General features: G+C 33.1%; 1 long non-coding RNA gene across 1 annotated transcript in view; it reads left to right on the top strand.

Annotated features, from left to right (window-relative positions):
* LOC132050088 (uncharacterized) overlaps window positions 1–16,060 on the top strand; it is a 34,146-nt gene that overhangs the window by 9,955 nt on the left and 8,131 nt on the right. The window lies entirely within an intron of this gene.

The raw sequence follows: 16,060 nt of genomic DNA, 5'->3' as shown, positions 1-16,060 counted from the left end.
GGTGTTGGGTCAATATAACTGATGGCCAAGAAATCAGAACCAAACAGATACGGTCCACAGGACAAATTAGTAATTCCCAAAAGAAGGCAATCACCTAATCTTATATTGATAAAACGCTGCGAACACCTCTAACTCTCAAGAGAATCACGTAAATCAGAACACCAAACGGTCTCAATATTATTAGAGCAAGGCCGCTCCATGAAAAGAGTGATTCACTGTTCTGTAAGACCAACTGCTGCAAGCACAGAAAGAAGGGAACAATTAAGTGCAACACTGACAAAACCCATACCACCTCAGACATCACTAGAGAAGCAAGAGACAAGACTGAAAACCCCCTTTTTTGTCCAAGCCTGACTATCCAGATTGAAGTACAAGCACCAAAATGGCAATAAACAGGGTGCACAGGAATGCCCACCGGACACCAACCTTTGAAATTTCCAAATCTAATCCTCTTAACTGTGACCGCACATCCATCCAACAAACAATATCAAGGTCGCGTGATACACAGAAGAAAACAGAAGCAGAGAAAATAAGCAGCGAGAACACCAAGAGAGAGGAGCACTTTACGGGGCTACAGAAATATCCAGAACTGACTTTGAGCACTTAATCAGGTGTCCATAACCATCAACCACCAGGCCTTATCAGTTGGATCATGGATGGTCGAAGAATGTAAACATCTGGACTAAATACTAAAAATGGCGGCAGAATACAAGAAACACTGGTGAGAATAACTATCTTAGTTGACAAATGAAAATTTCCGTTATCATAAAAGCCTGAACTAAAGAAACCTCAACATAAATAGATAAACAAAACTGCTCCATGAAAAGAATACTTCACGGCTCTGTAGGACCCAATGGCTGCTGCCAGCACAGAAAGAAAAGGAACAGTTAGGTGCAAAGCTGATGAAACCCATATCACCTATGAAATCACTCGAAAAGATGCCAGAGACTAGATTCGAAACCCCCTTTTGGTCGAAGCCATATCCAGATTGCAGTGCAAGCACGAAAATAACCAAGAAATAGGGTGTACATGAACGCATACTGGGTACCAACATTTGAATTATCCAAATCTAATCCTCTCTATCTGTCACCATGTGGTCTACACATTCATCCAACAAACAAAATCAAGCTGGTGTGATAACCAAAAGAAAACAGAAGCAGAGAGAAAATAAGCAGGCTAGAAACTCAGAAGTATGGGAGAGGAGCACATCACGGCGCTATCAAAGATCCAGGACTGACTGAGCACTTTAAGTACTTAACAGGTGTCCATAACCATAAGAGACCTCATCAGTCAGATCATCAAAAAAGCAAGCATCTGAACTGAAAACTAGAAATGGCAGATCGCACTTATCTTAGTTGAGAACTTCCACATAGCAACAGTTTTGACAAGGCTTTGAGAGACCGAAACATCCGATACCTATTGCCCAAGACCTGGGAACTGCTGCAACTTCCCGACCACAAACACCAAAACAAGGTCACATAAATCAGAAATACAGAATAACCCCTATATCCATAAATGGAACCTGATAGCAAACGTAGCATCATCATCTCCAGTCATCAAGGGGAAACATAAACACAGAACTCATAGCGTAGAGGAATCCCTTAACAAAAACCTCAGAATCTCCAAGCTTGATTCTCTCAAAAATTGCATCAAGAATGGACCTCACCAGCCTTGAATTTCTTAACATTGAAAATCAATCAAAGAAGTGCAATTAGGAACTCAGATACACTGTAATACAGAAGAAAACAGTCAAGGATAAGAACAAAATAAATACATAAACCACACACAAGGAAGGAAAGCAAGGATATGAACATTGAGACCAAGGTAACTGTAGCAAGAAGAGGAAAAAAGAGAATTCCTCCAAGGCTAGTTTGCAATTCCATGAGAAGAAATCATCCACCTTCAAGAAATAGAAGAACAATCATGAAATCAACTGTAAGGCACTCCTATGATCATTACCCAGACCTAATCCAACATTGACATACAAAAAACATCACTAATCAACAAATTGGAAAAGAAATACAACTAATTGCGAATTGAATCTCACAAAAAAAGACACAGAAAGAACTCCCAAACACTGATTACTCCCCACTTGAATCCCTTAGTTTCTCAACAGAGACGATAGATACCTACACCCCCATATAGAATACAGAAAATCAAATCAAAAACAAATAAGATGAAACAATTTTTAACAATTCAAGGATGGGGTGAGATGCATATATAAGAGATGGGAAAGAAATCAAAACAAAATAAGAAATAAATAAACTACCAGCACAAGGAAATCAAGATTTATGGATCTATATAATAGATCGCCAAGAAATCAAAACCAAACCGCCGATTGCTCAACCAGACAAACGGCTAACTTGGCATCACACCTCATCTTCCAAAATACTCCAAAGATAAAACGCAGCGAATACCCACAAAATATCAAAAAACCATCTCTAATTCTCAAGTGAAAGAGCACCAAATCTAACAGCAAATCAGATTGAAACCCACAAAGGAATATTTATTATACAGAGAATTGGAAATCTGAATTAAGAAATCAAGAAAAGGGTAGGCCAAGAAACAAAACCTAACCGATCAATCTACCAGATATTAATCATCAAGCTATCTTCTGTAATAAAATCATTCAGATATCGATCAAACGCTGCCAACACCCACAAGATATATCAACACCCTCAAGAGAATCACCAAACGGTCTCAAATATTACCAGAGCAGGTTTTTTTTCCAATTCAAATATTTCTTGGAATTGATCTAAACTTTTTCAATCCAAACTTGTTCTTTCATAGAAATCGCAAAATCGATCTAATACTACTCCACGAAAACTAAGAAAGTCTGACATAGGCAGTACTCAAATTCTCAAATCAAAGGATTGAAACCCACAATACAGAGAGAGTAACCAGAAAACCAAGTAAAACATTAAGAAACCAAAACAAACTGGGATGGAATAATTGTATTCCAAGCGACTCTATTTATAAGATTGTGGTGGGGTTAGGATGGACGGCTACGATTTAAAGCCATCAAGATAAAGGACGCGGTATCGGACCAACAACATTTCAAAGGCGGTGGCTTAGGGTCCGTGTCCTTGACTAGTACTTCTAATATTAGTTTCTTTTTGCACGTGTAATATCAAGACAAGAATAATTAATATTAATATTAATATTAAATTATTTAAAAATTCAAACCAATCAAATTATTTAAAAATTGGAATCAACCCCGATCCACAAAATGTAACATTCTAAGTTGGAATTTTGTTTTTTTTATTATATTAATAAAGGAATACATGAATTCAAAATTCTGCATCTTCTTTAAAATTATTTTAGTTAAGTTAGTTAAAAAAAATTTATGCAAGGTACAAATACTAAATATAATCATATTTTACCTCATATTTCTTTATTATACAATATTTTTTTGTATGTTTCCTTCTATCAGTGTGTTTGACCTATGATGATCCGAATTTTAATTATTAATATCTCTCTTAAAAGTGTAACATATATTAGTGGGGTTGTTTTTAAAGTTTTCCGCAAAATCTATCTAAACAATCAAGATTTCAAAATGTGAAAATAAGGTTTGTTTAAAAAAAATCATGGTGCTACAAAGGGACTTTTACTAGGTCAATAACCCTGGCAAGGAAGTTGCTCGATTCAGAACAAGTCCAACAACAGCCTTGAACGCCACCTCGACTTAGCGGGCATAACAATAGGACCACCGTCTGAATTCGAATAGTCCGCCTGGGTTATTCTCTGTCTGACCTCAATACCATCCTCGGTGAATCCTAGTTAATTAAAGCATTTTCACCATAATACCTAGTCGTCTAGTGTGATATAGCTCAACACAAAGTGTTTAGCCTATCATTTAGGCTAAATATGAGTATCTAATTTAAAATAAAACAAAATAAAGGGAAATAAAATTACCTAATTTATGGATGTTGTGCTCTACAGAGATGGATGTATACCAAACAGCAAACTTTTATTTAGAGAGTATTTTTACAAGAGAGAGAAGGGAGTGTTTTCGAACCTGTCTTCTACCTTCGACAAATGATTCTTTTATAACAGATCCATATGAAAATGACAAAACTAAAAGATAAGAATGGCCAACAAAGAAAAAGAAAAGTTACATCTTTTAAAAAGTAAAAGTATTATAATTAAAAAAACAAACTACTTTTCTTTATTAAAGATATCTTTTACTCATGGTCTTGTACGTAGGTCTCTTATCACTTTATCTTTGATTTTCCTCCATCTTTTGTCAAGATGAAAGATTCTTCCTGCTGGCTTTTGAATTGAGCCATGAATTGTGAAAAATCCTCAGTATTATCAGGACTTTGAGATGCTCCGGCTAAACTTGATGGTATCAGAGCCATGGTACATAATAGTAATAGGTGATATAAGTTTAACACACATCTTCTTAAAGAATATCATTATGAGTAAAAATACTATTAAAAATAGTAAAAAAGAGGAATATAATATGTCTCAGCAATTAGATCTGCTTACTAAGTGGACTATTCCTAAAATTCATATTTCTTTATATATAATATTTTTTTGTATGTTTCCTTCTATCAGTGTGGTTGACCTATGATGATCCGAATTTTGATTATTGACATTGATCTCTTAAAAGTGCAACGTATATTGGCGGGGTTGCTTTTAAAGTTTTGCACAAAATCTATCTAAACAATCGGGATTTCAAAACATGAAAATAGGGTTTGTTTAAAAAAATTCACTCATTTTTCTAACCAAACACAATATTGTTCAAGGTGACTTGGCTTTAAACAGAATTTATAGGAAAATGATGATTTTATCAGTAGTGGCAATAATAACTTGTAAGTTGAATAATAATAATAATAATATAATAATAATAATAATTAAAGAAAATATAAATAAAAATTTCTAATGGTTTATCCTATCTAAGTAGAGTCCAATGAAATGCCATATACACTACTAAAAAAATCGGGATTTTCGACCAAAAATTTCGACCACACGAGGTCGAAAAGGCCTTTATTTCGATCAATTTTTCGACCACACACGTAGGTCGCTAATCGGTAGGTCGAAATTTTTTTTTTCGACCACATGTGGTCGCAATCACATTCTACCGAATTTAGGGAAAATTATTTTCGACCACATGTGGTCGAAAAATTATTTTTATATTAAATTATATATTTAACTTTTTTGACTACGTGTGATCGAAAACATTATTTATATTTAAATATAAAAAAAATTATTTTCACAATTTCGACCACGGGCCCAGATTTTCGACCACATGTGGTCGAAATCTGGCAACCATATTGCTAAATTTCGACCACACGTGGTTGAAATTGTATTTTTCTGGGTACAATTTCGACCACATGTGGTCGAAATTGTGAAATATCTGGGTACAATTTCGACCACTTGTGGTCGAAAATCTAGAATATTTTTTCCAGCATTTGCCTGTTTTTGACATCCCACCTGCCAATTTTCAAATACCCAAATTCATCAATCAAAACAGTCATCCAATTCATCAACAATTCAACACAACAACCATAAACAATGTTCAAACACTTGAACACTTAAACATTGTCCATTCAAACGCTTAAACATCATAAACTACGTTCAAGCACTTAAACATCTTAAAATTAAAAGTACTTCTAGTTCAAATTAAAACTACATTCAAACCCTTAAACATAATATACATATCCATTTAAATATGGCAGAATTAGAATCCAAAAGCACATTAATCAAAAAGGTCAATGTTCGGTGTTAGAGACATGATCCGTATCCTCCCCACTAGACTCATCAACAAGAGCATGATTTATGTCAGCTTGTGACCAACGTCGTCTACCTTGGGAAGGTCGGGTTTGGCTAGGAGGCTGTGACCTACGAGCATCCCCAGGACACGGGGGAATCGGAAACGGCCGCGAATTAAGTAAGCTATTAATCTGGGCTTGCATACCCAACATCACGGCCTCAGGAATTAAGTGTTCTTGTTAGTAAAAGTCAACTTGATGCTTCATAGCTTCATACTCCTTAGAATCAATTGTCCCATCATCAGTAACACCTACGGCTTCAAGGGCCGACGGGTATCGACGAAAGGCTTGATTAGGCATCCCATAAACTGTCCCATGCCTTGTTGGGGGAGCAACCTTCTCAATCCATTGTTCTTTGTATTAACTCGTCGGTCATGCGTGGTACTTGGGCGGCTCGAAACTCCCAAAAGTGTTGTTGAAATTCGTTCTGAAATTAAAGGACACAATGTTAATAGTCTAATTTAGTACAAAAAATATATTATTATTGTTAACTAACGACTTACCCAAGTTCGCTCAGCCTTTGGCTCAACCCATCGGTCTGTACCATCAGCGTTCTTCTCCTTTCTCGTGTGAGTAATCTCATCTTGAGGTACCGCCTGACCCCTCTGGAGCTCCTACAAACAAATCAAAATTAACAATTAAAAAAGTCCGCAAAAACTATTCGCAAAAACGGTCTAAAAAAAGTCCCAACAAAAAGTCCGCAAAAAACTGTCCAAAAAAAAAAAAAACAATCCCAAAAAAAAAAAAGTCAACAAAAACAGTGCCAAAAAACAGTACAATAAAATGACCAAAAACAATCCTCAAAAAACAGTCCACAAAAACAGTCCCCAAAAATAGTCCAAAAAATGACCAAAAACAGTCCCAAAAAACTGTTCCAAAAAGAGTCCAAACAATGACCAAAACAGTCCAAAAAATGACCAACAACAGTCCAAAAAAAAACAGTCTAGAAAAAACAGTCCGCACAAAACGATCAAAAACATGATCCCAAAAAACGACCAAAAAATGACCACAAAGTCCAAAAAAAGCGTTTCAAAAAATAGTCCCAAAAATCGGTCAAAAAAACGATCAACAAAATAACTAAAACCATCCCAAAATTGAACTAAAACAGTCCCAAATAACTGAACCAACACAGTCCAACAAAATCACCAAAACAGTCCCAAAAAATAAAGAACCAAAACAGTCCCAAAAAATAAAGAACCAAAACAGTCCCATAAATTTGAACCAACAAGAATAAGAAATGTCATTTGACAAAGCTAAAGAAGGAGACATACCAGCCGCTTCATCAAGTCCATTTTGACTCGTGGCGCCACTAGTGTGCGGCGATCCACTTTCTGCGAGGCTCTAGCGGCCTTCCCATTTTCACTTCGTTTCAAAAAAGTCGGATCGGTTGCCCAGTAGTACAGCGAGTCCTTCCACCATTCATCTTGAATCTAATCGGTACGCAATTATTATTGAGCTCTAAGTAACGCATCCTTAAGTATTTTCGCCGCTTTTTTCTCAAAGTTCTGCGCTACTAAATCATGATGTTCCGGCTTCCAAGAACACTTTGTCTGCAAAGTAATTAATATGATTAGGGAGCATATTAAAGGAATATCCCATAAACAATCAATATATAGATGATGGAGAATACGTATAACCAACTAGGGGAAAAAAACAATTAGTAAAGAAGAGCTAATTAATTGTGTATAAATCTACATAACCAAAGTTAACCAATAAAATAATGGTTGATCATGATTAGCACTATGTGGTTCATATAAGCTGTCTTGCCTTATTAAAGACTTAAACTATTGATATTATTTCAAAAAAATATAATATTGGGCGGAAAATAATACGTGCTTAAGTACACAGTAGGCTCAATAATGTTAGCACTTCATAATGAAAAGAAAAAATAAATAAACAGCACATAAAATAAATAAAGAGGACATAAATAAAGAACCAAAATAAATAAATAGCACATAAATAAAGAATCAAAATAGTCCTAAAAAAAGGGACCAAAACAGCCCAAAAAATAACATTCAATTTCAACTCAAAATCCAAAAAAAAAAAAAAAAACATAAAATAAACCCTAAAACAAATATTGAACACTAAATAAAGTTATCAAATCTACTAAATATAGAAGGTAATGTAGCTAATAACATGAGATTATTATGCATTGGTAAGTGTTCATGACATTGGAAAAAAAAAAAACGTACCTGAAAATGCAAGGGTACGTGCCGCCGACGGTGTACTAGCGGTGGTCGGAAGGCGGTGGGTTGAGGGTATGGGCTGGTGGTGTGGGTAGAGAGAAGAGGGAGAGAGGTGGTGTATGTGGGTAAAGAGAGGAGAGGGAGAGAGGAAAGAGAGAGAAAGAAAAAACCTTCAATATGAAAAGTAAAGACCAGCCAGCAGATGTGTATAAATGTGGTCCAATTTTCGACCACATGTGGTCGAAAATTGTTTTTTTTTTTTTTAATTTAAACGTTTCCCATTTATTATTTATACAAAATTTAATTTCGACCACACGTGGTCGAAATTATATTTTCATTTTAAAAAATCGACCCCGTGTGGTCGAAATCCTACTAAAAATAAAATAAAAATTAAATTCTTGATTTTTCGACCGCGCGTGGTCGATTTTTTTCCGACCAAAAATGTGATCGAAATTTTTTGGTCGAAAACGCCCTTTTTTTTTAGTAGTGATATAAACCAACAAACAAATAGAATTCCTAGAAATGGAAATTACAAATTACGAAAACAAAAAAGATAAATAATTTAAGAAAACATAACAGAGTTCGAATGAGTTTTATACCCGAGAACATGTTAATCTATAAACACAGTAAAATTAATAAGAAGATCTGCATAAGATATATAATTCAAAATAATATATACTTTTGATATCAATTTTAATCACCAAGACCTAAAAGGTGTAGACCACAGATTTCGTAAATTGTTCATTCAGTTTTATGTATTGCTTTAGAACTCAAAGTCAAGATTAGATTTCTTTGGCATTATTCTTGTATAACCCTTTTAGAAGTAAGTTGTTGAAAAATAGCAGCGGTATGTAGATATTGCGACATGTATCACTGTCATGTGCTATCCAAATTGACCATCAAACATTTTAATTTTTAAAAAGGGAAGTAATTTAAAGGGAAAATTCAACCTCACTAATATCTAAAAATAAGACGTTTTAAATTTAATTCTCCCTATATTTTTCATTTTATAAAATTCAATAACAAGAGAATATTTGAGTTCATAACTCTTATTCATTTATCTGCAGGATGAGGCCACAATTTAGCCCTAACTCTAATAGAGGAAGGGGAGGTAGAGGAACCACATCTAAAGGAACAGGCAGAGGCACTGTTCTTGCCCAGATGGGTAATCAAAAGTTAATAGCTGATAATATTGCAGGATCTTCCAGTAATAGCAGGAAGCAAATTACATATGAACAATATTTGGCTTTTATAGAAGCCCAGTAGAAGAAGGATAATATGCCTCCATCATATTTCTCTTTTTAACTATTTTTAATAGTATTTTTTCTTCTAATGATATCCATTAGGAGATGTGTGTTGAACATATATCACTTATTACTACTCCTGTACCATGGCTCTAATACTATAACGGGCACGGATCACACTTCGAGATGGTGCTACAGAAGAACTTCTTCTAGGTTAATAACTCTGGCGATGGCATTGTCCAACTCAGAACAAGTCCAAAAACAGCCCTTGATGCCACCTTGGCCTAGCGGGGCGAAACAACGGGGACCCGTACTTTGAATTTGAACGATCCAAGTCGGGTTATTCTCCGCCTAACCTCAGTACCATCTTTGGTGAAACCTAGCTTCATTAAAGCATTTTCACAATAATACCTAGTAGTCTAGTGTGATATAGCTCAACACAAATTTTTAGCCTTTCATTTAGGCTAAATATGAATATGTGAATTAAAATTTAAATCAAAATAAAAGAAAAGAAAATTACCTAGTATACAAGGGTTTGCTCAGTAGAGATGGAGATATTAAACAACAAACTTTTTTATTTAAGGAGAGTATTTTACAAGTAGAGAGAGAAGGTGGTCTGTGAAAACCTACCTTCTACTTACAAGAACTGATCCTTATTTAATGGATCAGGAGAATGCAACGACAAAAATTAAAAGATACAAGTGGCCGACAGTATTGGCCGATAGAGAAAAAGAGATTCTTTGAAATCTCTGCAAAAAAAAGCTAATGAAAAAGTTAGAAAAGAAAGAAGGAAAAGTAATATACAATCATTACTAAAAACAAAATACTTTTCTTTATTAAAGATATCTTTATAAAAATTCTTGTGTGAGGTCCACTCATCACTTCATTTTTTATTTTTTCGTGTCTTTGGAAATTTGAAGATCTAACCCCATGGCACTGACCGCCTATGAATTGTGAAAAGTCACTTCGATATTATCTGACTTTGAGATTCTATCTTCAGTATATTGTCTTCATCTGCATTATCAGTGGTATGACCAGCTGATGCCATGGATGCATCTCAGGGAATTTCTACATTAAGATTCTTTATTAAATCTTGTTTAAACTCCTCCATGCATGTCGTTATCAACTCTTCGGGGGTATAATTCCTTTCTTCATTTGAATTCTTCTAACAATATCTTTTGGAAGGGGCTAGGAATTTCCTGTCTTTCGGGTGAATAGACTCTCTATAACTGGCTATAGCAGTTTCTATCTGGTTTATTAACTCTTGTCCATGAACGATGCCCTCAGTATATTTTTGAGTTAATTTTTTCAGAATTTTGTATAAAAAATTCTCTTTAAATAAGGTATATTGTGTGGGATATTACCCACTTCGACAGACCATTTCATGATCCATGGAATAGAAAATTCAATGAAGAAATACATATTAGCAATTCCATCAAAGAAAGTAGTATTAGTCTCCAAGTATATAATTTTTGGAGAAACTTCAACCCATTCAGTATATAAACTTTTAAAGGGTTCTGGTAAATTTTTTACAATTGGACCATAATGGATCCACCATTGGCAAAACCAATTACGAATGCCTTGTTTATAAACATTGGCATATATTTTTATAAACCATGAATGTTTCCTGTTTCCTATTAAGATTTTCATATAAAAAGACTTTATTAAAGCCTTCAACATAATCCCAATAGTTAAATTTAACTGGGATTTTTTGTTCAGGATGGATATAATCCTTTTCCTTTAAAGTACTTATTCCCCATTCATTTGGAGAGAAAATCTTTTTTATAATGATTTTAGAAAAGTTATAAACTTTTTTGCTAGTAGCAGGGTAGAAATGTTGAAATTCTGCTGATCCTAAAGATGAAAGAACCAGCTCATAATTCATACGGTATTTATAAGTAATTGCAGCATATGATCCTGCATTAAAATACCTTTGCATTATTTGCCAAGGTTCATCTCTCCATTGGAGGTCTTCATTTTCTATGAGAATTATTAATTCTCTGTTGTCATTTTGTTCATATGAATCAGTGTCCGCATGATCATCCTCAGTAAGGGCACTGGAATATGATGGAGGCATATTATCCTTCTTCAGCTGGGCTTCTATAAAAGCCAAATATTGTTCATATGTAATTTGCTTCCTGTTATTACTGGAAGATCCCGCAATATTATCAGCTATTAGCTTTTGATTACCCATCTGGGCAAGAACAGTGCCTCTGTCTGTTCATTTAGATGTGGTTCCTCTACCTCCCCTTCCTCTATTAGAGCTAGGGCTAAATTTTAGCCTCATCCTGCAGATAAAATGAACAAAAGTTATGAACTCAAATATTCTCTTGTGAGAAAATCAAGGAGACTATTATCTGACACTTTTTTATAATGAATTTCGAAATCAAATGGGTCTAATAATGTCTGCTATCTTGCAAACATTTGTTTAGAAACATCATGTTTACAATATTTATTAAACATAAATTTAGCCGCTTGGCAGTCAGTTTTTATTAAAAACTTTTGATTATATAAGTCCCCTTGAAATTTAAGAACACATTTTACTATAGCAAGAATTTCTTTAGCCACGGTAGTATAATTTTTTTTTCGTTATTCCATTACTAGAATAAAATTGTACCAAATATTCTTGTTTATCATTTGGAGAATATTGTTTTAAGATTCCTCCATATCCAATATCAGAAGCATCTGTTTTAATAAGCTTCTGCCAATTAGGATTGGCTAAAGTGAGACAAGGAAGGTTATTAACCTTCTCTTTAATTTTGCGAACTGCTTGGGTATGATCATCAGTCCATGATTTAGGAATCTTTTTTAATCGATCATATAAAAGAGATATATCTTCCGCCAAATCTTTATAAAATTGTGAATTATAATTTAAGCTGCCTAGAAATCTTTAAAGCCGAGTTTTATCAGTAATAATATCAGGAAATTTAGAAGCAAATTCAATACTTCTATTAATAGAAATAATTTTGCCCTTTTCAATGTTATGACCCAAAAATCTTATTTTTGTTTGAAAAAGAGACATTTTTGGTTTAGATATAACCAAACCATTTTGAATAATGGTTTTCTTGAATATATCAAGATGTTTAAAATGCATTTCTATAGTATTGGAGAATACTAAAATATCATCTATATAAACAATAATAAAATTGCTATAAGGCATAAAAATATCATTCAAAATTTTTTGAAATTCTGAAGGGGCATTTTTTAATCCAAATGACATAACATTCCATTTGAATTGCCCAATAGGGACATTAAAAGCAGTTTTATATTTATCTGCTTCGGCAATTTGAATTTGCCAATATCCCGATTTTAAATTAAATTTAGAAAATATAATAGCATTATGGAGACGATCCAATAAATCTTTTTTATTAGGGATCGGATATCGAATCCACTTCAAAACCTTATTAAGGGGCTTATAATTAATAACTAATCTAGGAACTCCACGTTCCTGTTCAAAATAATATATACTTTTGATATCAATTTTAATCACCAAGACCTAAAAGGTGTAGACCGCAGATTTCGTAAATTGTTCTTTCAGTTTTATGTATTGCTTTAGAACTCAAAAGTCAAGATTAGATTTCTTTGGCATTATTCTTATACAACCCTTTTAGAAGTAAGTTGTTGAAAAATAGCAGCAATATGTCGATATTGCGACATGTATCACTGTCATGTGCTATCCAAATTGACCATCGAACATTTTAATTTTTAAAAAGGGAAGTAATTTAAAGGAAAAATTCAACTTCACTAATATCTAAAAATAAGACGTTTTAAATTTAATTCTCCCTATATTTTTCATTTTATAAAATTCAGTACACTTGGTGGACAAAAAATAAACTACTCCTTCTTAAATTAATACTTATTTATTAGTTCATCTCACCAACTATTAAAATAATCAAAGAGCTGTGTCTTTTTTCTGACAAAGAGTAGTATCTGTTCGATTAAAAAACTAACCCTTTGGAAAAAAAAATCAAACTACCAAATAGTTTCTTTCATAATTAGTTACTAATAAAAGAACACAACAATTTAAATAAGACACAAATACAATACCTACTCAAAAAGTTAAATTTGCGCTTTTAATTGCATCTGCCACAAAAATTCAACTCAATGAAAAAGGTCAATGGAAGATTTGTAAGGAACGACAAAGAATGCAGAAGGTGAGAATTTTTAATTGCTTTAATTTCTGAGGAAGAATATTTAGTTCTGGTGAATAGCCAAGTAAAGGTGTATTAATTGGCTCCTGGAGAAGACCTTTGTATAGTTGAGGGTTTATATTAAACCAACCAACGTGCCATTGGGAAAATTCAAATGGATTAGTTACTAATGAAGGAACGCAACTTTTAGAATAGTCACTTCAAATAGTTTCCTTCCTTTAAAAAAAATATTATTATAAATATATTTTCCAATTTTTATTACATGGGATAGGGATATTTTCGTAATTTAACTTTAAAGTTAGGGTTTCATGCTTTTAATATAGTACTAAAATTTTTATGTTCATGCATTGCACGAATATGTCGTGCTAATTATTAAATAGTAAACACGATGTACAAATTGTTGTAAAATAGCAATTAAATGAAAAAAGGAAAACCCATGTAAAAGGAATCTTTCAGATGTTGGTACGGTTAGAGTTTTAGATCTATGTAATAATTCTGACGATCATCAATAAAAGCTATTACATCGTGAATCTAAATTATATCTTATTAGTACTATTATAGCATGCAAGGAGTATTTTGAGAAGCCTACGTAATTGTCTAAGAAACACATACATGAACATATATTGAATTGCAATATCCTAAAAGAAAACAAAGAGCTAAAGCTTTAATAAAGAATCAACATTTAAGAAACTCATACTGATTACATTAGGCCATACCCTTAACATTAACATTTGATGTCTTGATCTCACAACGGATTTTGGGCCTGTAAATTTTGCAATAAATTATCTGAGAAAATTGTTTTACTTTCTTTAACATGTTAACCAATTATCTTTAAGTTCAATAAAAGTGATGGCATAATAAAGTCCAAAACAAAGTTTAACAATAGAATAGAAGAGATATGGCAATAAAAGATAGATAAAACACATCAATTAGTTCTCTTGAAACCACGATCTTGGAATCCAGATTAAGAACTGTAAAAATTGAAGGTATAAGTTTCTTGTTTCGAAGTGCTACTCTGCCATCAAAAGAGCATGTGTCATGATCTTTACTGTCTAACTTTCTCTGTATATTTTAAATTCAATTAACAATGTTTACAACTTTACATCCCTGCTCTTTATCATAACCTACATACATACGCATGGATAAATATTACTCAGAAATTAAGTGTTGAACTGTAAAGTCTTGAATAAAAGAGTAGAAGAAATCGATTGCGAGAGAGACGGATGGAAGGGGCTACGAAAATTGTAAATATAAGCAAGTTGGGTCATTAGAAACAACAATCCTTATTGCAATCTTTTAGGAGGCGCACACATGTGTGCATGTTCATCACTTTTCAAGCTCAATGTTAATTTGAAAAGCACACCATTGGGTCCATAGCATCATCTTGTTATGCCGATAGAGTTTTCTTAGGATCAGTTATCATAGTCAAACTGAAATTTACAATTGTCATACTCATTCTCCTTATAAGCTTCTTAGAATTGATAAAAAAAATTCTACATCAACTCATTATTTCATAGTTTCTTTTAGCAAAAAATAATCACTACTCACCTTATAATTAGAAATAAAGAAGCTACTCACACATATGTCAGCTCCAAATTGCTTGAATGCTTGTAGTAAATATGAGACTGTAAGCAAATCCTTTTTATTTATAAAGGAAATAGAGTTCACCACTTAATTAGAATTAACTAAACATTAGGACTTTAGTTGCCGACTTGCTGATGATTTGTCGTAGGAGTGGTATTTGACAAAACTTCTAAGTGGACGAAAGGAATCAAAATTATTTAACTCAAATTTAGATTTAAAGTTTAAAGTTATTGCATATTTAGCAATTGTTTGTATCCAATAAAGTCATATTATTTATGAGGTGGATGATACATTATTACATGTTAAAGTTTTAGACATGTAAATAAAAACGTGTAATTATTCATTATACATTTTTTAACAGATAATAAAGATTCTTAAAAGAAATCTTAAACGTGGCTTTTCAATCCTAGTAGGATTTGATTTACTAGTTTTTAGATGAATCGAATAGGACTGACGGATTTATAATTGGATTCAAAATCCTAAATATAAGTTAATTAAAATATTAAAGATGATTACAATTTTATCCTGACTTAACTTAAATTTTTAATGGCATAAAAGTCGATCAACATTTAAACGATATTTTCGTCGTTCAACATTTAGCGAATATTATTTGTGCTTTTAATATATTTCTACTATATTGAAACACGAGTTCCACCATGGTTTCGTCGTCTAAGGGGCAAAATAGTAATTTCAGTGTTACATTTTTTTTTTTACCGATATTAGAAGAGCCAGTTCTAGGGGGCATTTAACTATAGGTGACCCTTAAGTCTTTTTATTGAGGGGAGGTAACTCAAGTTTTAATTATTGAGTGGAGGTGATGTTTTTTGATTAGTGATTAAGAGCTTTTGACCTTGCCCAAAAGTTTTTATTTTGATACTTTGACCCTCAACTTTATTTTTAATACTTTACCCTCAAGTTTTATTTTTTAACACTTTGACCCAGTCAATATAAGCCCTAAAATACCAAAATGGGTCCAAAAAAAAAAAAAAGGCGCCAATAGCCGCACCTGTTTTTGCTCTTTTCCCTCCAATGTTCTTCTTCTTCTTCCTCGGTTCGTTCTTCCTCCTTTGTATTGCTTAACCTTCTTTTCAATCCTTTTGTTCTCATTCTTTTTTTCT

Source organism: Lycium ferocissimum, chromosome 3 (genome assembly GCF_029784015.1).
Source record: "Lycium ferocissimum isolate CSIRO_LF1 chromosome 3, AGI_CSIRO_Lferr_CH_V1, whole genome shotgun sequence".
In the NCBI taxonomy this organism is placed as follows: domain Eukaryota; kingdom Viridiplantae; phylum Streptophyta; class Magnoliopsida; order Solanales; family Solanaceae; genus Lycium; species Lycium ferocissimum.
The sequence above is the reverse complement of the archived record's forward strand: the minus strand, read 5'-3'. Positions and strand labels throughout refer to the sequence as shown.